This window comes from Notamacropus eugenii, chromosome 2 (genome assembly GCF_028372415.1).
Source record: "Notamacropus eugenii isolate mMacEug1 chromosome 2, mMacEug1.pri_v2, whole genome shotgun sequence".
Taxonomy (NCBI): domain Eukaryota; kingdom Metazoa; phylum Chordata; class Mammalia; order Diprotodontia; family Macropodidae; genus Notamacropus; species Notamacropus eugenii.
This window is the reverse complement of record NC_092873.1, coordinates 130,335,658-130,360,416: the sequence shown is the minus strand read 5'-3', so window position 1 is coordinate 130,360,416 and position 24,759 is coordinate 130,335,658. Positions and strand designations below refer to the sequence as shown.

The following is a 24,759-nucleotide window of genomic DNA, read 5'->3' as shown; positions in this document are numbered from 1 at the left end:
TTTTGATAGTTCATATTCCATCACAAACATTTTCAATATTTCAATTCAACCTTTTGACTGTATGTAACTTTTGATATAACCTTCAGCTAAGTTGTTATTTGAGGTGTATGGTGTTTTTTGTCCTCTCCTAGATGACATTCTGGTAAAATTCACAGATTAACTCAGATTGCAACCATATTTAGTAATTTATTTTTTATTGACTTGCTTTTCATTCATATCTGATTCTTCATCACCCCATCTGGGGTTTTCTTTTTCTCTTTTTCTTTTATTTTTTAAGTTCTCAGGTTAGTATGTTATTTTTCTCAATTACATGTAAAAACAATTTTTAATATTTGTTTTTAAAACTGTGAGTTCCAAATTTGCTCACTTCCTCCCTCCCAAACCCCCTTTTTGAGAACGCAAGCAATTTGATATATAGGTTACATATGTATAATCACACAAAACATTGTCATATCCATCATATTGTGAAAGAAAACATAGACAAAAAACCCTCAAGAAAAATAAAATAGGTCTACTCAGCACAGCAGTGGCCTTTCTTTCTTGATAGTGGTTAACTATGACCCCCAACTCCCCAACAACCATGTCAAAGGAACCCGGAGTTGGCATTGATCTTGGCACCACTTATTCCTGTGTGGGAGTCTTCCAACATGGGAAAGTGGAGATCATTGCTAATGATCAAGGAAACAGGACCACCCCCAGCTACATCGCCTTCACCAACACAGAACATTTAATCAGTGATACTGCAAAGAATCAAGTTGCAATGAACCCCACCAACACAGTTTTTGATGCCAAACATCTGATTGGTTGCAGATTTGATGATGCAGTTGTACAGTCAGACATGAAGCACTAGCCTTTTACAGTGGTGAATGATGCAGACAGGCCTAAGGTCCAAGTAGAGTACAAAGGGGAGACCAAAAGTTTCTATCCAGAAAAAGTATCTTCTATGATCTCGACCAAGATGAAAGAAATTTCTGAAGCTTATCTTGGGAAAACTGTCACAAATGCCGTAGTCGCAGTACCAGCCTATTTCAACGATTCCCAACATCAGGCCACCATCTCTGGTCTCAATGTGCTCCAAATCATCAATGAGTCAACTTCTGCTATTGCTTATGGCTTGGACAAAAAGGTTTGTGGCAAGAGAAATGTGTTGATCTTTGACCTTGGAGGTAGTACTTTTGATGTCTCCATTCTTACCATTGAAGATGGCATCTCTGAGGTCAAGTCCACAGCTGAAGCCCCCCTCTTGGGTGGGGAGGACTTTGACAACTGAATGAGCAACCTTTTCATTGCCAAGTTCAAGAGAAAACATAAGAAGGACATCAGTGAGAACAAGAGGGATGTTCACTGTCTTCACACTGCTTGTGAACATGCAAACCTTCTAGTACCCAGGCCAGTCCTGAGATTGACTGCCTCTATGAAGGTATTGACTTCTATACATCAATCACTTGAGCCCATTTCAAAGAGCTGAATGCTGATCTCTTCCATGGCACACTGGACCCTGTGGAAAAGGCCTTAAGAGATGCCAAGCTAGATAAATCACAAATTCATGACATCCTCCTGGTGGATGGTTCCACTCCAATTCCCAAAATCCAGAAGTTTCTGCAAGACTTCTTCAATAGCAAGGAGCTCAACAAGAGTATCAATCCTGATGAGGCTATTGCTTATGGTGCAACTGTCAGGCTGCCATTTTATCTGGAGATAAATCTGAGAATGTACAGGACTTGTTGCTGTTGGATGTCACTTCTCTTTCCTTTGGAATTGAAACTGCTGGTGGAGTTATGACTGTTTGGATTAAACATAATACCACCATCCCCACCAAGCAGACACAGAACTTTACCACCTATTTGGACAACCAGCTTGGTATGCTTATTCAGGTTTATGAAGGTGAGAGAGCAATGGCAAAGGATAAAACCTGTTTAGCAAATTTGAACTCACAGGAATCCCCCAGCACCCAGAGGTGTTCCTCAGATTGAAGTAACATTTGACGTTGATGCAAATGGCATGCTCAATGTTTCTGCTGTGGATAAGAGCACAGGCAAGGAGAACAAGATCACCATCACCAATGATAAAGGACATCTGAGCAAGGAAGACATTGAGCTCATGGTCCAGGAGGCTGAGAAACACAAGGCTGAGGATGCGAAGCAGAGACAAGGCATCTCCCAAGAATTCTCTTGAATCTTATGCTTTCCAAATGAAGGCTACCGTGGAGGATGAAAAACTGCAAAGCAAAATTAGTGATGAAGGCAAATAGAAGATCTTTGACAAATGTAATGAAATAATCCCCTGGCTAGATAAGAACCAGACTGCTGAGAAGAAAGAATTTGAGCATCAGCAGAAAGAGTTGGAGAAGGTCTGCAAGCCCATCATTACCAAGCTGTACCAGAGTGCAGGGGGCATGCCAGGAGGCATGCCTGGTGGATTCCCAGGTGATGGAGCAGCCCCACCTGGGGGTGCTTCTTCTGGACCCACCACCGAAGAGGTGGACTAAACAACAGAAGAAAGAGCATTCCACACAGCTTTCCAAAAATTGAAGGACTCAAAATTTGTAGCCAAGGCAGTAGCAGTTTAAAAGTAACATTTAAGCTACTGTGTAAATCTGAGCATTCTGAATACTTGAATGCGGGCAGAGGGAGAGAAGTGAACAACATTGCACTTTATCAGCACTGAAACAAGGTGGAAATGCAATTCTTGTCCTGGAGAATAGAAACTATTCAAAATTGGCGCCATAAAAAAAAAGTTTAAAAAGTATGCTTCAATCTGTATCCAGACACTGTCAGTTCTTTCTCTAGAGATAGATAGCAATTTTTCCTCATAAGTCCTCCAGAATTGTCTTGGACCATTGTATTGCTGAGAATAGGCATGTCATTCACAGTTAATTATTTTACAATACTGCTGCTATTTTATACACAGTACATGTCACTTTGCATCAGTTTCTGTAAGTCTTTCAAGGTTTTTCTGAGAGTATCCTGGTCATCATTTCTCATAGTACAATAACATTCCATCAAAATCACAAACCCAATTTGTTCAGTCATTCCCTAATTGATGTGTCTCCTCTCAATTTTCAATTCTTTGCCCCCAGAAAAGAGCTGCTATAAATATTTTTGTATATATATATATATATATATATATATATATATATATATATATATATATATATATATATATATATATATATATATATATGTCCTTTTCCATTTCTGTTTTTTTTTTTTATCTCTTTTGTGATACAGACCTAGTAGTGTTACTGCTAGGTCAAAGGGTATGCATGGTTTTTTAGCCCTATGCACATAGTTCCGAATTGCTCTACAGAATAGTTAAATCAGGTCATAACTCCAACAGTACTTTAATGACTCATTTCCCCCATATCTGCTCCGATATTTGTCATTTTCCTTTTCTGTTCTATTAATCAACCTCATAACTATGAGGTAGTACCTCAGAATTATTTTAATTTCCATTTCTCCAATCAATAGTGAGTTAGAACATTTTTTTTTCCATATGGCTATAGATAACTTTGATTGCTTCATCTGAAAACTGTTCATAAATTTTGATTCTTTATCATTTGGGGAATTGCTTTTATTTTTATGAAATTTGACACAGTTCCCTATATATTTGAGAAAGGAGGCCTTTTTATCACAGAAACTTACTTCAAAACTTTTTTCACAGTTGCTATTGCTAACTGTATTTTCCTCCATTCTGTTCCACCCATTTATTCTATTCTCCCTCTCTTTTCACCCTTTCCCTACTCAAAAAAATGTTTTGCTTCTGACTACCACCTCCCCAATCTGCCTTCCCTTCTATGATGCCTCCTTTCTCTTCTCCCATTCTCCTTCCACTTTCTTCTGTGTAAGACAGATTTTTATAACCAAATAAATGTGTATTTTATCCTGTCTTTGTGTCAATTCTGATGAAAGTAAGGTTCACCTATACCCACTCAAGTCCCCCTCTTTGACTCCACTGTAAAAGCTTTTTCTTGCCTTTTTTGTGTGAGATAATTTTCTCCATATAAACACTAAAATAAAAAGATTTCTCTTTCCCATTTGCCTTTTTATGGTTCTCTAGAGTCTTGCATTTGAAAGTCAAATTTTCTATTCAGCTCTGGTCCTGGGACAAGTAAGAGAGCTGGCCTGGCAGAGCTTGTGGTAACTGTGGTAAGGGAATTCTACTTGCAGTTTCAGGGCAGAAAACAGCGTTGGTGGTTGCTTACAGACGAGAGTGCAGGCCAGGAGAAGAGTAACACCTCACCTTTGATGATAGCACGTTGGAGGAGCTGAGAATTTACAGGTCCCTGAGATATCTCTGAAAGCAACTGCGCAAAACCCCTGAAACTTGAGGCAGTGCACCCTCCACTTAACAAGGACCTCAGAGGTCAAGTAATTGGCTAGGGAAAGGACCAAAAGGGGAGAAAAACAAAACTATAGAAGGTTACTTTTTTTGGTGAAAAGGTATTTTCTTACAATGAGGAAGATCAAAGCATATAATCAGAGGAAGATCAAAGCATACAATAGGCGGGGGACAGCAAGGTTATGGCTCCTACATCCAAAGCCTCAAAGAAAAAATTTGAAATTGTCTCAGGCCATGGAAGACCTCAAAAAGGATTTTGAAAATCAAGTAAGAAAAGTAGAGGAAAAATTGGGAAGAGAAATGAGAGTGATGAAAAAAATAAAAAAAAAAAACAAAACCAAATCAACAACTTGATAAAGGAGACCCCAAAAATGCTGAAGAAAATAACACTTTTAAAAATACACTAACCCAATTGACAAAAAGAGGTCCAAAAAACCAGTGAAGAGAAGAATGCATTAAAAAGCATAATTGGCCAAATGGAAGAGGAGGTCCCAAAAGTCACTGAAGAAAATAATTCCTTCAAAAACAGAATGGAGTAAATGGAAGCTAATGACTTTATAAGAAGTCAAGAAATGATCAAACAAAACAAAAAAATGAAAAAATAGAAGTCAATGTGAAATATTTCATTGGAAAAACAACTGACCTGCAAAATAGATTGAGGAGATATAATTTTAAAATTATTGTTCTACCCAAAAAATAGGATAAAAAAAATGAAGTCATTTTTCAAGAAATTATCAAGGAAAATTCCCTTGATATTCTAGAACTAGAAGGTAAAATAGAAATGGAAAGAATCCACTGATCACCTCCAGAAATGGATCACAAAAGGAAAACTCCTAGGAACACTATAGCCAAATTTCAGAGTTCCCAGGTCAAGGAGAAAGCACTACAAGCATCCAGGAAGAAACAATTCAAGTATTGTGGAATCACAATCAGGATAACATAATTTAGCAGCTTCTACACTAAAGGATAAGAGAGCTTCAAATATGATATTCCAGAGATCAAAAGAGCTAGCATTAAAACCAAGAATCACCTACACAGCAAAACTGGGTATAATACTTTAGGGGAAAAATGAATTTCAATGAAGTAGAGGACTTCCAAGCATTCTTGTTGAAAAGACCAGAGCTGAATAGAAAATTTGACTTTCAAATACAAGAATCAAGAGAAACATGAAAAGATAAACAGGAAGGAGAATAGCTGAATATTGAATGCTGAGGATAGCTGAACTGTTTGTATTCCTACAGGGAAAGATGATATTTTAACTCATGAGACCTTTCTCAGTATTAGGGTAATTAGAGGAAATATGTGTGTGTATGTGCATATGTGAGTGTATATTATATATGTGTAGGTGTATGTATATGTACTTATATGTATATATGTGTGTATATGTGGGTGTATGTGATATATATATGTCTGTATATATATATATATATATATATATATATATATATATATATATATATGTTTGTGTGTGTGTGTGTGTGTATACAGAGGGTACAAGCTGAGCTGCATATGAAATGAAGATACCTAAAAAATAAAATTCAGTGGTGAGAGGAGAAAAAGGGAGAGGTAGAATGTACTAAAGCATCTTACATAAAAGAGGCAAGAACATTTTTACAAAGAAGGGGAAGAGGGGCAAGATGAGGGGGAATAAGTGAGCCTTATTCTCATTGGATTTGGCTTAAGGAAGGAATAACCCACATTCAATTGGGTATGGAAATCTATCTTACCCTATAGTAAGGTATGGGGGAAAGGGAAAGGAAAGGGATGATAATAAACAGGATGGAATGTTGGGGGAAGAGGTAATCAGAAGCAAACAGTATTGTGGGGGGACAGGTCAAGGGAAAGAATAGAATAAATGGAGGAAAGGACAGGATAAAGGGAAATGTAGTTAGTCTTTCACAACATCACTGTTATGGAAGTGTTTTGCATGGCTGCACATGTATGACCAATATGGAATTATAAGTTTTCTCAATGAGGGTATATGGTGAAGGAGGAAGGGAGAGAACATAGAGCTCAAAGCTTTAAAAATAAATGTTAAAAATTGTTTTTACATGGCATTAGAAAATAAGATATATAGGCAATGGGGTGTAAAAATCTGTATTGCCCTATAGGAAAATAGAAGGGAAAGGGATAAGGGGGTGTGTCATAGAAGGGAGGGAAGATTGGAGGAAAAGGTAATCAGAATACATGCTGTCCTGGAAGGTGAGGAGGGGCAAGATGGGGAGAAAATTTGAAATTCAGTATTTTGTGGAAGTGAATATTGAAAACTGAGAATAAATATTTTTCTTTAAAGCAGAAATCAAATGCTTGGAACTACTGGTAAAAAAAGATGATCATCCCCTTACATGCTGCCTCTGTAAGACCTAATATAGAATACTTGGCTCATTTAGGGTTCACAGTTTAAAAGAATGTTGATAAACTAAAGATTGTCCTAAGAAAAAGAAACAGGATGTCAAAAGGCCTTAATTTTATATTCATACACTTTGAGGAATGGTCATTATTGTATGCCTCTGTCAGTATACCAGTGTCATGCCAGGAAACTGAATCACTTCCACTTGAATTGCCTTGAGATTCTGAAGATCACCTGGCAGGATAAGGTACCAGACACTAAGGTCCTTACTTGAACTGCCAAGCATTTGAACTCAGCTTCACAGAGTGTATCTAATGGGCTGCCCACATTGCTCAAATGCAAAATATATGCTTGCCAAAAAGAGTATTTTATGGAGAACTCACACAGGGCAAGTGATCACATGGTGGTCAGAAGAAGCCATACAAGGACACTCTCAAGGTCTCTCTTATGAACTTTGGAAGTGATCGTGTGAAATGGGAGCCACTGGCACAAGACTGCACAGTAGACGTTTTCCCCCATTTGGCCAAGTGTATTTTTTAAGAAATTTGTTTTCTGCACTCAGTTTTTGTCCTTCCTTTTCCAAGCTGTTGACTCTCTCGTATAGCCCTAATTTTTTTTTCCCAATTTTTCTTCTGTCTCTCTTATTTGACTTTTAAAATCTTTCTTCAGCTCTTCCAAGAGGGATTTTGGGACTTGTGGTTTCAGATGTAGGTATATTGAAAATGCTGTCTTCTGAATTTATGTTTTGATCTTTTCTGTCCACATAGAAAGAATCTATGATCAGTGTTCATTTTTGCTTTTTGTTCATGATGTTTGCCTGTTTCCTGGCTTTTCAAAGCCAGGGGACACTTTCCCAAGCTGCTTGTGCTGAGTGCCAGAGGTCTGGTTACTAGTTTTGTGTGCTGGGGTCTGGCAGATTCCCTGGTGCTGAGCTAGGGTCCTAGTTGTGGTGGATGGCATATGCTAAGGCCAGATTGGGTTTTTCTGCATTTCCCTGGGGTTACATTGAAGCTCTGGGAGGAGAAGGGGTCTGGACACTGGAGGATGCCTGCTCACCATGTTTGTATTGAAGCAGAGGGATGTTTGACTGTTAGAGGACTCTTGCCCACCTGAAACTGCACTAAAACATGGGGAGGTTCAGCTACTTGTGATACCTGTCACCTGTACACATGGTGGTTCTCTGAGCTGGAGTTTGCCAGTTCTCTTGACTGTGCCAAGGCATGCAAGGGTCATGTTGGCATTTGCTTGCTCCACCACCCTGGGACTCAGGATCTCCCTCTAGTTTTGTGAGGTGGGGATTGCCACTGGCTTACTCAGATGCCTTCCACTATAGCGAGAGGGACCTTTAACATTAATCCACAAGCCTCCTGAGCTAAAAGACTGCTGCAGGTTGTGCTTCTGCTGGCTCTATTGTTTTTGAATTTTTCATGGGGCATATTTTCTGGGTTTTTAGAGGTCAAGAGGGGAGAACGAGAGCAACTTGGTGCTTACCCTGCCATCTTGACTCCCAGAAGTCAGAATCCTCTGGAGGTCTTTAAGCAAAGTATAGATCAGGGGCATCAAACTCAAATAGAAATGGGAGCCATTATTCCATACCTGAGTATCACTGTGGGCCACATATTCACAGTTTTAAAATGTAATATCTATATTTTATTTTTATTTATTTTGTCAATAATTTCCCATCAGAATTTGATCTGATTTGGCCATGCCCAGTAATTTTACAGCCCACGTGGGTCACGTGTTTGACACTTCTGATGTAGGTGACCACTTGTAAAAATAATAATGAATGTTCCTTTTAAGTATAATTTAGACCAGGTTGATGATCACATCCTTTTCAAATCTCAAACTCTATGATTCTGTGAATGAATCTCATTATGAGAGGTCTGACTGGGTCATTAAAATCTTTGATAAGGCTAAGTACATCTTTGAAGCCTGTGTATTTATTATGTCATTTATTTCTCCTTGAAGATAAATAATTAAGACTACATATCTGGGTATGAATTGAATCTCTTAAGCTATTGTAAATGTGGAGCAACACTTCTGGTCCTACAAAAGGAAATGGGGAATCTTTATTTCAAAATAAGAGTGTCCACATCTAGAAGGATAATAAACCCTCAATGCTCTTATTATTCTGATTACCATATGTGTATTTGTAAATAATAAATCTGAATTTTTGCCATTGATTTGGGGTTAGGAACAATTACCAGAAATTTAAACACCATCAGTGCCTTAATGATTTATGTGTTCGTGTCCACATTTATAATTATGGAAAAGAAGAGAGGGGAGGAAAGCCTTGTCTTCTCCTTTGACTTTTAAAGCAATTTATGTGCAGATTGTAAGGACAGTATTGAAAATAAAACTGCATGGAAAATTTATAAACTGCATGGACTTCCAGGCTATTGTATCATCAGCAAATATGAAACAATAATGTTGTAATGTTCTCCTTTCAGTCAATCTCTGAGTCTATTAAATAAAATAATGTTATGGTTCCTAGGACTCTAGTAAGCTTAAGATGAAAGAAGACTGTTAGCAAGTTTATTTCTCAGCTCCAATAATAGTCCTCAGTAAAACAGGGGGGTGTTTTCTTTGTGTCCAGATAACCTGATCAAAATAATGAAAGTTAAGTTACCTTTCTTTTCCCATTTTTTCACAAGGCAGTTGTGTCTTTGGAAGTATTTACATAATGAATTAAAATGATTTTTAAAAAGCTGTCTTTGTGCTTATTTTTAATGTACACTTCAATTCTTCAGGATATAGGCACTCTTTTCTCTGATGGAGACAGAGCAAATTCCTTCAATTATACTGGCAAGTGACTCTGACCAAAATATTCATCATCCTGTAACCAATGCTCAAGCAGTCAATGTCAATAATCTTTACTAATTAGGCTCTCAGATTAAAAATTCTCAGAAAGTCATGAAATTTTTGATGAAATTTTTACTAGCTTGGTAGGGCTACTCAGAGCTTACATCTCACTGGCGTAGTCTGAAGAAGACAAGTCCTATTCTGAGTCCTCTTTTTAGAAATGGTCATACATACTTCCTCGTGGATTTCTAAATACATATATATTTTATATGTTTATATTTCATTGTGATGAAATCTATCCCTGTGTACACAATTTACAACAAGTTGTGGAGAAGGTGAGCATCTGTATTGTTTTCTATTACCTGGGAGTTTCCTGTTCTAACAAAACCACAGTCCCTAATTTATCTATTAACCTAGGGAACTCCCAGGTGAGCAAACTCTGTCAAGCAATACTGATTTTCATCTTCTTTGCAATTTATAAATTTAAAGAGTTGTCTCTACACAAAAGTTAAGTGGCTTTATAAGGGACAAGTAGTCAGAATGTCAATGCTGAGTCTTAAATATAGGTCTTCTATGCTTTATCCACCACACAAGAGAGATAGATTACACACACACATGCATACATACATATATACATATTCAGAGCAGACCTGACACTGAGTAAAATGACTTACCTGGTCTTAGAAAGCCATTAAGTTCTGAATCAAGGCTTTAACTAAAGTCTTCCTAACAATTTACCCAATGCTTCTAGAACCTGTGCCATGCTGTCTTGGTATTTAATAACTACTTTTAAATGCTGGGAAGTAGTGAATAAGGTCTGAAGTCAAAGGATTTGTGTTTTAAATCTCTTCCAGTACTTATTGCCTTTGTGATCCTAGGCAAGTCACATAGCCCCATTGTACGAATTTCCTCATTGGTAAAATGAGAATAGACTGGGTAACCTCTGAGATCTATTCCAGCTTTTCATCTGAGGCATTGAAATAGGACCTTAGTAGTGGACTTATAATAGATGTTTGATTTCAAAACAGCAGTAAGTTAGAACAATAAAGCCTATAACCACATGTGATTTTATGTAACTTCACTTAGAATGAATCCAAGGATAATGATATTCTTGAAGACAATGAGGTCTCTATCCTTTGATGATGAGAATTATAGTAAAACATGTTGAATAAGCCTTGGAAAATCCAAGGAAAAATCTTCAATTTCAAGAAAGCTTTAACTAAACATAATTTTCAAGCATAATATTATAATGATTCTTCATTTGTCCAGAACATTTTTTTTGCCTAATGGAGAAGTCAGTAGTTGTGATCTTTCTCAAGATTACAGTTGGGAATCAGTGGAATTTTTGTTATGCATGGAGAAAAGTCAGTGAGTCAGTGAGTCCATGGAAAAACAATTTTGTGGATATGAGGTAGAATCCCTTTTTAACAAATTTCCTTATAACAGCCAGTTCAATATAACAGAATTAATGCTATGTTCCAACTGCTAGCCCCTATGAATAATAATTCATTGGTGAGGGTACAATGGAGTGTTTTTCACTATGTAGCAGATGTGTTCATAAATGACTTCCTATTAATTTTGAATCCATTTAGCAGTCAATCTATTCAATCAAATTTTCATTTCATACTTAAATGAATGTATAATATCTACATTTAAAACCTTATGTAATGATAAATGTTTGAATCAAAATTTGACTTTTAAAAGAATGTTGCGGATTTAGGGAACATTTCATTCTATCTGTCTGCCAATTATTGCAATCAAGAAGGAAAAGCATTTGATCTACAGGGCAGGAAGGAAGAATTTTTTAATAATAGCCCTAACAAGTATACAAACTTTCTCCCACTCTAAGACCGCTTGAAGATTTTATTACAATAGGGAGAATCTGAAGCTTTAGCACAGTGGTTAAATTATATTACTATATTTAAGTTGCATAGTTCACTACATTGGTAATCCAGTATAGCTACAGGGGTCTTGTGTTTACGGATAGATTTCCCTGTGTACCAATGTCTGTGCTTCTCTGGACTGTATATCTTCCCAATGTCTGTGCTTCTCTGGGCTGTGTGTCTTCAGGGGAGTCTTTGTGCACTGGGATGGGTTACAAGCTCACTATATTTTATGAACACTTATTCATGTTCACAGACAAGCCTGTTTCCAAAGTCATGGGATTTTGGTTGGCCATTAGTGAATGAATTTTAAAAAATTAAGAATTTGTGATGTGTAAAATGCTGCTTAGCATTGAAGGCAAAAACAGAAAAGTAATCCAGTCCCTGCCCTCAAGGAGCTCACATTTTAATGTGGGGAGAGAAAATGTAAAGATTTCAGCTATAAGGTAGATAGATGGAAAGATCCAGAGGTCCTTAGAGCACATTCACAAAACAGATGTTAATCCCTCTATTTTAATGTCATTTCCACTGATCAAATTACTTCAGTTTCTAATATTGAACCATTTGGTAAGACCCACATTGGGAAATGGCTGCTACCACTCACAGGGCTGCCTACCTACCCCTGCGTATCAATGGTAGGTAAGTCACAGCTGGTATTGGTGGTGGCAAGAAGGTGTGCCTCATCTCAACAGCAATTGCAATCCTCAATGGCTGTTGCAGGGCATCATTGATGATACTGAGAACTCTATAATCCTCAGAGTTCTGTGGTGATAATACATTGCATAGCTGAACAGCTCTGTGAATCTACAAGCTATGATACGTCATTGATTTGTAGAGTAATAGTAGTCGTACCCTCATACAAGTCATGGAGACATTACCACCAGTAACTCTAGCTCCAGAAATGTTATGGATTCATGAACTTTTCATTTTTTCTCTCTCATATTTCAAAGGTACAAAGATTAGACATTGTCCTTCTTGGGTCAATATGAGCTGGTCTTTAAAGTCTACTAATGATTTTTTTTTTTTTTACTAGATTCAGTTGTTTTGACTGTGGGGAACCTGGATTGGCCAAATCTTGTGATGGAAGCATGTTGTCCTCAGTAATAGCCATCAGTAGGTTAGAGTTCTCGTAATCTGTAGATATCATGTTTACATTCAGGAATTCTAGAACTCTGATAAGTTATGATTTTATAATATACATACATACATACGTATGTGTGTATATTTATACATTTATTCTTTTTTTCCTGTCTAGAATTAGATGGATGATAGATAGATTGATAGATAGATAGACTTCTATATCTTGGGTCAGAAGGAAGGAGTAAGAAGAGACCTTAGGTGGTGTACTGGGCAGAGTGTTAAAATTGGAATCTTAATGATCTGAGTTTGAAGTCTACTTCAAACACTTATCTGTGTTACCCTCTATGAGTCGTTTATTCTCTCAGGATTAATTTCTTCTTCTGTAAAAGTTTCTTCATCTATAAAATGGAGATAATAGCAACATCTACGTCAAGGGATAGATAACAAGATAACATATTTAATTTGCTTTGCAAACCTCAAAGCATTAGTTAAATACCAGTTGCCATTATTACTCAATGTTCAATTACTCAGTCAATAAGCCTTGAGTAACAGTATGGCAGATTGGATATTGTACTGCATTGGGAGTCAGAAATATCTGTGTTCAAATTACATCTCTAACACCTACTTGTTTTGTGACATTGGGTAGACTACTCAATTTTTAGTCTCAGTTTCTTTTATCTGTAAAATGAGAATAATTGTTAAATTAAAATGAGTATAACTGCTTCATGAGGTATTATGAAAATCAAATGAGATAATGTATGTATGTTACTTTTTAAATCTTAAAGAGCTATTAAAATGTAAGCTATTAATACCTTCAATATTGGGGCTATTAATACTGAGTAATTAAGTTGTCCCTTGTATCCAATAAAAAAAAAATCCTCATTCCCTCCTTTTTGCCTGCATTCATGTTTACCATCACCCTGGAATGGTCACCATATTTCCTTTAACCTATTTATTTTCTATCCAACACATGAAAGTAATCTCAATTCTTATCTCACCTTTCAAATTTCCCCTGAACATTTCAAAAATTTCCCTCTCGTCTGTATCTGCATCATAAAATACCTGTATTTCTATCTACACTGGGAGTTATTCTTCTTTCTACAATCCAACTGTAATTATTGAAATAACTATACACTATTTCTTTATTTCCCTGGTACTTGACTACAGTGTCATCCATTTAATTGGCTCTTGACAGATGATTGATTGGTGGATGTGGAAGTGCTCTTACTGTAAATTATTTGGGTATCGTGGATTTAGAGCTGGAAGAGACTTTAAAAGCTTAGTCCCTTCATTTTACAGATGAGAAGCCTGTGATCTAGGAACATCTTGCCCAAGATCACACAGTGTATAAATAGTAAACTTTTCAGTGCTACACAATATACCTCTTAGGATAATTGCATCATTTTTGCATTTTAAATCATCCCATTTAATTCTTAATGATTAAATATGAAATGCCAGCAAGAATAGTAGTAAATGTAACCGTAGCTAAAAGTGTTAAGCACTCTGGAGCTCACAAAGTGGCTTGTAAAACTTACCTTATTTGAGTTTCACAACAATGCTGTGTGGTAGATATTGTCAGTGCTATGAAGGAAACTGAGGCTGAGAGAAAATTAAATGAATTCACCAAAGTCACACAGCTAATAAGCATGAGAGGAGAAAATTGAACAGAGGTCTCACTGACTCCAGTTCTAGCACTCTATCCACTATACCATGCTAGATAAAATAAAGTGCTTCCTCTCGTTACTTAGGATAGTAGGACTGAGATCTTTATGAATTATTAGCAAACCACTATAGTTCAAACTATTATTCAATGGTTAATCATTAGAGATTAAGCAAAACAGAACACCTCCTGCCTCTTTTGGTTTTTAATCACTGAATGGATTGCTTCCTGAAAGCTATACCCCAATTCAAGATATTTTTAAACATATAATTATAAGAACCAATTTAACTTCTAGGCTTGTTCTAATTGTAGAGCTTTAGAATTTTACATAGGTTCTAAAAATGGCTAAACATATCCTTCTTTGAAACTAATATAAAGAACCCCATGAATATTTTCATGGAAGTTGCACTCTTCTCTACAAATATAATGTTGTCTGTCATTCCACCTGGCGGAATTTTTGTGTCTTCCACTATTCAATGTGCGTAAGATTCAAAGAAGGATTGAAAGTCTTGGGGTTTCTTTTCTCAGAAAGATATGTTAATAGTACTTATAATTATTGTGAAACGGTACCCCAAACTATTTCATCTCAATAGCCTGTTATTTAATTCAATGCATAAATGGTTAAATCATTAAAGATTTTCGAAAGACAATGCTTTGGAATGATGCACTTACCTGCTGATGATTCTTTCATGTACACGAACAGGGAAACTACAAAAAATTATCTAGTTGGAATGATTACATATATAATGTAATGCAATATACTGAAAATTTAATGTAATATAATGTAAATGCTATATGTTATATAACAAATGACAAACAAGTCAATCCCATGAGATGGTCTTCTTCAGTTTCCCTCATACATACATACACACACACACACACACACACACACACACAAAATGAAGACTGGGTGATTCTTCATTGTTATAGACATCTTATGGGAATGCCTATTATACATATACACATATATGCATGGTAGACCTTACAGTTCTAGCCACTGTATCATTTGAGATAAAATAAAGTGTTTACTCTCATTTCTTCTGATATGATATAAGAACTGAGTTAAGTATAAAGTATTAGGGAAAGTTTATAGTTCAAGTTACTCTTCAGTGGTTAAATATTAAGCAAATCACAAGTGTCCCACCACTTTTTGGTTTTTGTAATTTAATAGATTTGCTGGTATCTATCATTTGAGGTATTTTAAAATTTTTAATTGCAAGAAATAATTAAACTTCTAGGTTTGTTCTAAATGTGAATTCAGCCTTAGATTTTCGTAAGCTCTGAAAATGGCAAAACATTATTCCAATATTAGTAACAAATAGTCTTACACATCCTGTCCAGAGCTGATTACTGATTTTTACTGTAAGCTTTTACACCTAAAAAACTGGAAGACATTACAAATTACATTACAAATGTTGATTGCATAGAGTTGTATAGAATTAATGATATTATATAGAATATTTTAATCAATGCAAATCAAATTTAAAATTTTATTGCAGGTATATTTTTTCAGAAAGCTAATTATTAAACATTTACCAGAATACCACCACATATACATGTACTCACAGTCATATCTATATCTATGTTTGTACTGATATCTACATGCATATATACCTGTGCATGTATACATACAATATACATATATGTTGTATTGTGTGTATATAGATATATGTGTATATAATGAAACAATTTATAACATGACTATGCAAATATATATGATATATATTTTTAATTAGATAATCATAATTGGAATTGATTGCAAGACATAAGAGACTCTGGTACAGAACTACCTAGTGAAGTATGCCCCCATCAAGAATGTGCTGTGCTTTGTGAGCACAGCAGAATTTCAGTAGCTCCAAAGAAACATGGAATGGGCACATTTAGAGATATCTCCAGTCCAAATGTTCATACTGACTGTTTGTACCCAACCTGTGATAGAGTCTTCCAAGCTCATGTTGGTCTGATCAACCACAGTCAAACACATTGTACCTTGACCCCAATTATAGTGCTGTCATTTTGATGTTCTTCTAGAACAAAGGATAACAACCAACCAACCAACCACGTATAAGTGTGTGTATGTATGATAGACATTCCCATAAGATGGCTATAACAATGAAGAGTCACTCACCCTTCATTATGGGTGTACATGTGTATATATATATGTATATACATGTATGTATGTATGTATGTATGTATGTATGAAGGAAACTGAAGACAACCATCTCATGGGATTCACTTGTATATCATTTGTATATAACATACAGTGTTTACATTATATATGTAATCACTCCAATTAGATAATTTTCTGTAGTTTCCCTGTTCGTATATATGAATATATACATGTTTATGCAGATACTCACGTGTGTATAATATATTTATTTATGCATATATATTCTGTGTTCATTTGTGAGAGAATTTGTTTTTTACAAAAGTGGAATAATATGTTTTGCTATTTTGGGAAACCATGTGAAATGATAAAGCTCCACATTTAGAACTAACTGAGAAGTTTAATTACTTTCTACATTATATGTTTAAAAACAGCTTGAACAGGATACAACTTTTAGGAAGCAATTCATTAAATGATTTAAAAAAATACGAAGGGGAACATTTATTTTGTTTAATCTCTGATATGTAACTACTAAATAGTAGTCTGAGCTATAAACATTCCCAAATTCCATTGCCGGAATCTCAGTTCTAATATCATATTAGAAGAAATGAGAATGAGGATATTTTTTTAAAAATCTAACATAGTGAAGTGAATAGTGCTGGACTTGGAGTCAGAAAGATCTGCATTCAAATCACTCCACTGATACATAATATCTGTATCACCATGACAAAGTCACTGAATTTCTCAGCGTATACACATGCAAGCATATGCAGACATACATGTGTGTATGCATATGTATATATTATATGTGTATATAACTCACTGAGATGAATAAAAAGCTCAAGAAACTGTTTCTGGGTAATTAATAATCAATTTATTAATCAGGTTAGTTGATAATCAATAAATTGATCATCAGTGGTTTCTCTCAGTAATCAGACAAAATCATGGAGAATACCAAATACTTGAATACTTCTGTAAAAGGAGGTGCCCTGACAGATAGAAATCAATCCTGATTGGTAAACAATTAATAAGGAAGTAGACTTTCAAAAGAAGAGGTAGACTAAAAGCCTTTAGCTGCTCCTACTGGCAATGTGGCTTGATCAATGAGACTCAGGCACCTCCAACAATCTGGACAGAGGAATCCATCTCTACCCAGACCACTGTGGTTGTTTTTCTCCTTCATGAGGTGGGTTACCCTAAACCACAGTGGGAAAGGGGAGGGCTATAAGAGAATAGACTTACTTCCTAAGGGCAAGGATTCACCTAGGTTGGATTCTGTTTACACTTTAAACAGAAGTAAGCTCTTCTAGTTAGGTGGGGTCTTCTTCAAGATTAAGGATCTTGTTCCAGGAGGATTTGGGCAATTTCAGGTATCAGCAATGTCCTTCAGAGACTGACTGACTCACCCACAAGGACTAGTCCCTAAATGAGGAAATAGCAAGAAAAATCTTAATCTTAATTTCATAATTATTTATTACAATAATGGAAAAATAATTTCTTTACACACAAATACAGAGTATACAGTACGTGTGTGTGTGTGTGTGTGTGTGTGTGTGTGTGTGTGTGTATGGCGGGAGGCCTGAAACTTCTCACAACCAAATATGAAAAGGTTATTTTCATTCTTGTACAATGCAATTCTCAACCCAGTATTCAGATTTAGCACTTGAAGGGACCTTAAAGGCCATCATAAAGGATGTGTATTAGTCATTTGTCTAGATAGTAAATAAATACATTAGAGTGTTACACAATAAGAATGCCAGAAAAGGAAAATCTAGGTCTTTTAATTAGTAGGTTGCCTGAGTTTCTCATCAGTAAAGGGTGTGTATATTTGTGGTTTACTCTGGGAAATGCAGCTGTATTGTTTTTGAATCAACTTAGATTTTTATTAAAGCATTAATGTCCATTACATTTTAAAAATCTTTAATTATATTATTATCTGTTACATTTCTCCTTTTACCTTGACCTCATGTGAAGTATTCATGTTTAATATCTATATTTAAATGAATGGAAAAGTGAAACATTTTTTTAAAAAGGTGAATCCATTCAGAAGTTTTTCACCTAAATAGAAAAGTCAGTGCTTTAAATGACTGTCCTGTGGAGATAACATTATATTGTACTGTACACTTATTTTATTCTCTCTATTGTTAAAAAATATCTTTATGTGTGTTTACTTCTTCATCTCATTAGGTGACTGTCACAATTTATAATGCTCTGGCTTAGAATGTGACTTCAATTTCATGGACTAAGGGTCTAAAGCTATGCTAATTTAGAACATATTAATCAACAGTTGTCTTTATTTGGTTTTTTTTTTTTAGAAAATAAGCTATTTACTTTTTTTCTTGTTTCAGTAATAGCTTAATTAATTCTTCAGACAAATATTTATGCAACATATCCAATAACTATAAATATTCCTTTTTTTAATGAATATAGGCAAGCAATGGAGCCTTGTGAAGCTGAAATGACATTTTTGGGGAGATCCATGAGAGCAAGCAAACCCAGGAAACTCTTGTCAAAGAAATCCTTGACTGAAACCAGCACTGTGTTTCTTGGAGGCATTCCATTTCATTTTGGCAACAATCAGGTATTGATATATTTGGTTGTTTAATTTAATAGTTAGAAAAATTACCTTACCTTTCAAGGGAAGGGGAAAAGGAAATTGGATCTGCCAGTTACCCTTGGTGATTATGATTATCCCTATACCATCTCCCAAAAGATTAACGAAAAGTCAGTCAAGTGGTCATTTTGTCTATGATGCTAAAGGTCTACTTGAATTGCATTTTTCAAAAAAATTGACTGTGTTAATAGATTTGCCTGACAGTTTATGGATATAGAATGTGTATAGCGTTTCTGTGACTGTCATGATTGGCATTGAGCCTTTAAACTGACCTTCTTTTCGTAATAATAATCAGTATTTTTATTGAATTGTAAGGTTTGCAAAAAGGTTTGTAAATACAATCTCATTTTATTCTCACAACAATCCTGGGAGATAGGTGCTATCAGTATCCCCATTTTACAGAAGAGGAAAATGAAGCACACAGAGAGGTTAAATGAGTTGCCTGGTGTAATACTGCTCTTGTCTGAGTCAGATCTGAATTCAGGCCTTGCAGTTTCTGAGTACAGATCTCTATCCACTGCCAAGATACTTATAATCAAGACAGGCATAAGCCCGACCAAGCTAGATTTTGGTTTATTTACAAATATGTGTATTCCACTGAGAGGAAATTTTCTGCCTAGGAATTTATAGATTTATTCCAGGGTCCTCTCCTATGAATGAGTAGGATAATACAACTCTCTGACTAAGGGACATTCAAATGAACCTTAAAATAATTACTTTCCTGTCAACTTTATTTTCATTGTGTTTTGTCCCCATCTAAATTATTCTACTGAAAGTGTGCAATGGGTACAGTAGAAGAGACATATAAGGAGATTATTACATCCTTATAAGAACTGGTTGTTTTTAATGTTTTTTTAGGGTTACTTTGTCATTTTAATGTGTGTGTGTGGTCATATTATTATAACATCAAAGATGCCAGCTGCCTTATTTCAAGTGCCTCCAGCATATAGATTTATTTTGACCATTTTCTACATATATATGGCTTAAAATATATCAACTGGATGAATCCAAAAGGAAAAATTAAAAATATAATGAGGTATTTAGAAATTTTAAGATGACATTTTTGGAGGTAGAGATATTCCAAAGAATTCAAAAAATTGTTGTTTTATAAACCTAATTTTTATGTATTTAAGGTCCCTCTTCATCCTTTTAGAGTATATTTTAGCATTAGCAAACAAGAAGTTGGGGTTTTTATTCTAATTGCAATCAGTTTTTATTTAGTGGATATGCCCATGTTTCAGTGTATCTACATTCCATTGATATGAGTGCTTCTTCCATAAAAGCAAATCACAACTCATCCTGCCTTATCTGATTTTCATCCCTGTGCTCCCAAAAATCCAACTCCAGTGGTCTATCTGATGAGTAAGATTCTTTTTTCTAGGTCTTTTAACTCCCTAGATATTCTCTTTAAACTTATTTAAATTATTCTTTCACCATTTGTCTTTGATTTAATCACATTTTATTTAATTACTCATTCATGTATTTTCCTAATCCAGAGTTGTGTTCTTATAAGTAATAAGATTATCCTAAGCAGATTTATAAAGATTTTCAAAAATGCATAGCATTCCATTGAGTATACTCACAAGTTGTAGATTGATTATGAAAAGAAGTGGATAATTGAAGCAAATGTTTTCTAACAGAAAGAAAAATTTAATGAAACAAGTCACCACAAAAGCACAAATTTTGAATGTGAAAAAAATAAAATTTTAATTTTTTACAAGGTAAAAATTTGCAAACACAGAGAAACCAGCTGGTTAATGTTGCCACGGGTCAATATACTTCTTCTGTAATGCATTATTTATTAGGTATGCATCTTATTAAATATTTGACTTTTCTGCTGTGTTCTGCACAGTTGCTGGTAACCAACATGTAGTAGGAAGAGTTTAAATTCAGTTCAATTCAAAGCTAATCCTTTAATCAATTACTGTACTTGGTATTGTGCTAGGTGCTGGGTATGCAAAGACAAAGGAAAAGCCACTCATGTCAACTGGCTTACCTCCTGTAGGGGGAAATAACATGTTCAGAGATAGCTGAATGTAAATTAGTATTAAAGAATATAGTTTTCTCAGTTGTGCATGTGGTCATCACCAAAATTAACCATTAATAACAAAAGGAACTTACAAATGCAGAAGAGATATTACATACACATTTTTCAAACAATAACACAATGAAAATTACATTCAATGAAAGACCTTGTAAGCACAGAATAATAATTGTAAACTAAATAATCTAATCTTAAAGAATGAATGGATCAAAGAAGAAGTCATAGAAACAGTCAATAATTTGTTTAAAGAGAATGACAGCAATGAAAAAACATTCCAAAATTTGCGGGATTCATTCAAGGCAGAATTAACGGGTAGATTCATCTTTCTAAATGAATGCAATAACAAAGGAGAGAGTAAGTATATTAATGAATCAGGCATGTAACTAAAAAAAAAAAAAACAACAGTAAAAGAACAAATTTTAAATACCCAAGTAAACACCAAAATAAAAAACCTCAAAAATCAAAGGAGAGAATAATAAAATTCAAAGTAAAAAATGAATGAATATAAAATTAGGAAGTGATTTTATGAGAAAAAATGTTTGTTAATTTGGGTGGAGAGGGAGGAAGGGAGAGAAGTTGGAACTCAAAAGTTTTAGGAATGAATGTTGACAATTGCTGTAGCATTCAACTGGGAAATAAGAAATACATGTAATGGGGTATAGAAATCTATCTTGCCCTACAAGAAAAAAGGGAAAATGGGGATAAGGTAGGGGAGGGGTGTGACTAAAGGGAGGGCAGAGTGGGGGAAGGGCTAATCAGAACGCATGGTTTTTTGGGGTGGGGGAGGGGAGAGATAGGGAGAAATTTTGAAACGCAAAATCTTATGAAAATGAATGCTGAAAACTAAAAATAAATAAATAAATAAATAAATGGAAATAAAAGCCTGAGAAAACAGGAATAAGTTGATTCTTTATTAAAATGTTAAGTAGCATCTTTCTAAAACTGAGAACAAGCATTATCTGTAATGGGGGTAAACTAGAAGTCTTTCTACTAAAATTAGGAGTGAAGCAATAATGTCCATTATTGTCATCATTATTAGATATATATTTAAAATATTAGTTATAGTAATAAGACAATAAGAAGAAATTGAAGAGAGAACAAGCAACAAATCACCCTTTCCAGATGATATACTTGGAAAAATTTATAGAATCAACTTTAAAAAGCTAGTTGAAACAATTTAAAATTTTAGCAGTTGTTTCCATTGTGCTTGCCTCTTCCTGACCTCATTTGGGGTTTTCTTGGGAAAGATACTGAAATTGTTTGCTGTTTCATTCTCTAGCTCATTTTACAGATAAGGAACTGGCACAAATAGGGTTAAATGACTTGCCCAGGGTCCCACATTTGGTCAGCATCTGAGGCCAGATTTGAACTCATAAAAAAGGAGTCTTTCTGACTCCAAGCCTGGTACTCTATCCAGTGCATCAAGTGATGGACCGTACCAATCAAACTACCAAAGAACTATTTTATGGAGCTAGAATAAATAACAGCAGAATTCATCTGGAAGAATCGGTGACCAAGAATATCAAGGGAATCAATGAAAAGTGAAGATAACTGACCTTAGCAATATTAGATTTCAAACTATATTACAAAGTGGCAATTATCAAGATGATCTGGATAAAAATAGAAGGGAAACCAGAAGAACAGGTTAAGTACAAAATACATGATAGTACGTGATCAGATTAATCTACTGCTTGGTTAACCCAAAGATCCTAGCTTTTATGACAAGAAATCACCATTTTACAGAATTTTCTAGAAAAACTAGAAGACAATTTGGCAAAAACTAGGTATATATCAATATGCACACCATAGAACAATATGTTTAAACTGGGTGCATGATTTGGACATAAAGGGCACTAACAGTAGCAAATTAGGGGAGCAGGGAAAAATTTACTTGTCAGATCTATGGATAAGCAATGATTTTATGACCGGACAAGGTATATAAACACAGGAAGTAAAATGAATAGTTTTTATTACAAGAAATTTAAAGGCTTTTGCACAAACAAAACCAATGTAGCCAAAATTAGAAGGAAAGCAAGAAACCTGGGGAAGGGGCAACAATTATAGCAAGTTTCTTTAATAAATATCTCATTTCTCAAATATATAGGGAACTAAACCAAATTTATGGAAACCAGAGCTATTCCCCAATTTTTAAATGGTCAAAGGATATGAAGAGGTAGTTTTCAGAAGAAATTTAAGCTATTAATAGCCACGTGAAAAATTATCTAAATCACTGTTGATTAGAGAAATGCAAATTAAAATAACTCTGAGATGCCAGCTCACACCTATCAGATTAAAGAATATGACAGAAAAGAAAAATGACAAATGCTGGGGGAATATGGGTATACTAACATATCACTGAAGGTATAAATTGGTTTGACCATTCTTGAGAAAAACTTGGAACTATGTCCAAAGGACTATAAAAGTGTGCAAAACGTTGAACTCAGCAATACAACTACTAGATTGGTTTCCCAAAGAGATCAAAAGAAAGGGGAAAGGACCTATACATACAAAAATATTTATAGCATCTCATTTTGTGGTGACAAAGAATTTGAAATTGAGGGAATGGCCATTAATTAGGGAATGTCTGAACAAGTTGTATGATGATTGTGATGGAATACTGTTGTGCTATAAGATATGATGAGCAGAATGATTTCAGAAAAACCTGGGAAGATTTATATGAACTCATGAAAAGTGAAGCAAAGAGAACCAGGAAAATATTTTACATAATAACAGAAATATTGTAACAATAACCAACTGTAGAAAGACTTAGCTACTATGCTCAATACAGTGATCCAAGACAATTCCAAAAGACCCATGGTGTAAAATGATATCCATCTCCAGAGTGAAAACTGATGAACTCTAAGTGCATATTGAAGCATATTTTTTCTACTTTCATACTTTACTTTTTTTTTATTTTGTAACTTGGCTAATATTTAAATATATTTTTCATGAATTAACATGTATAAGTGATATCAAATTGTTTGCCTTCTCAAGGAGTAGGGAGGGGTGGAAGGAAGGGAAAGAATTTGGAGCTCAAAAAAATTTTAAATAAATAAATAATGATTTTTAAAGGAGTAAAGCACAGAATTACTGCAAAGTAATTGGAGGAGAGGCTAGTAATTGAAGAGGAAATAAGAAATAGCCTCTCCTCGAATGTAAACTTCAAGTAAATCTTGAATAGAGCTAAGGATTCCAAAAGATGAAAATCAGGACAAAGAAAGTCAGACACGAGTGACGTCCCATGCCAAGGTTCAGAGGAAGGAAATATAATGCTCTGCATAGGAAAGAGCAATTACACTAATTAAGCTAGAGCTCAGGATGTCTTTGTCTTTATTGTTAGAACTTCCTTAATAATCAAAAAGATAGGTCCCATTAAAAACATTGTTTTCCAACTGAACTTCCTTATTAAAAATTGTACTACAATTATTTACTTCTTTTCAAGAGTTACTTTCAATGCAGCTGGAATAGACCCACTTTTTCCATAAGTCCCTCTGGATTCTATTGGTTTGAGAATAAAGGACATCATGGAGATACATACATACACACGCATACATATACTGTCAGAATGATATGTAATATTAATGGCAAATTATGGGATATACTAATGTAATACTTAGTATAAAATAATATAATCAATAATAATAATATAGCTACCTAAACATATATAGCTTCAGGTTTTTAAAACACCTTATAAATGTTGCCTCATTTTTCTCAAAAATCCCTAAAGGCAGATTCTTTTGTTATGCTTTTTAACAAGTGAGGAAACTGAGACTGAGAACAGGTACGTGACCTGCCCAGAGTCACACAACTAGTAAGTGTCTGAGGCTGAATTTGAACTAGGTCTTCATATTTCCAAGTTCAATGTTCTCTTCACTGTC

At 34.9% G+C, this 24,759-nt stretch overlaps 1 pseudogene; it reads left to right on the top strand.

The window, feature by feature from the left end:
* Positions 1-580: 580 nt before the first annotated feature.
* Positions 581-2,488, top strand: LOC140523685 (heat shock cognate 71 kDa protein pseudogene; annotated as a pseudogene).
* Positions 2,489-24,759: the final 22,271 nt, after the last annotated feature.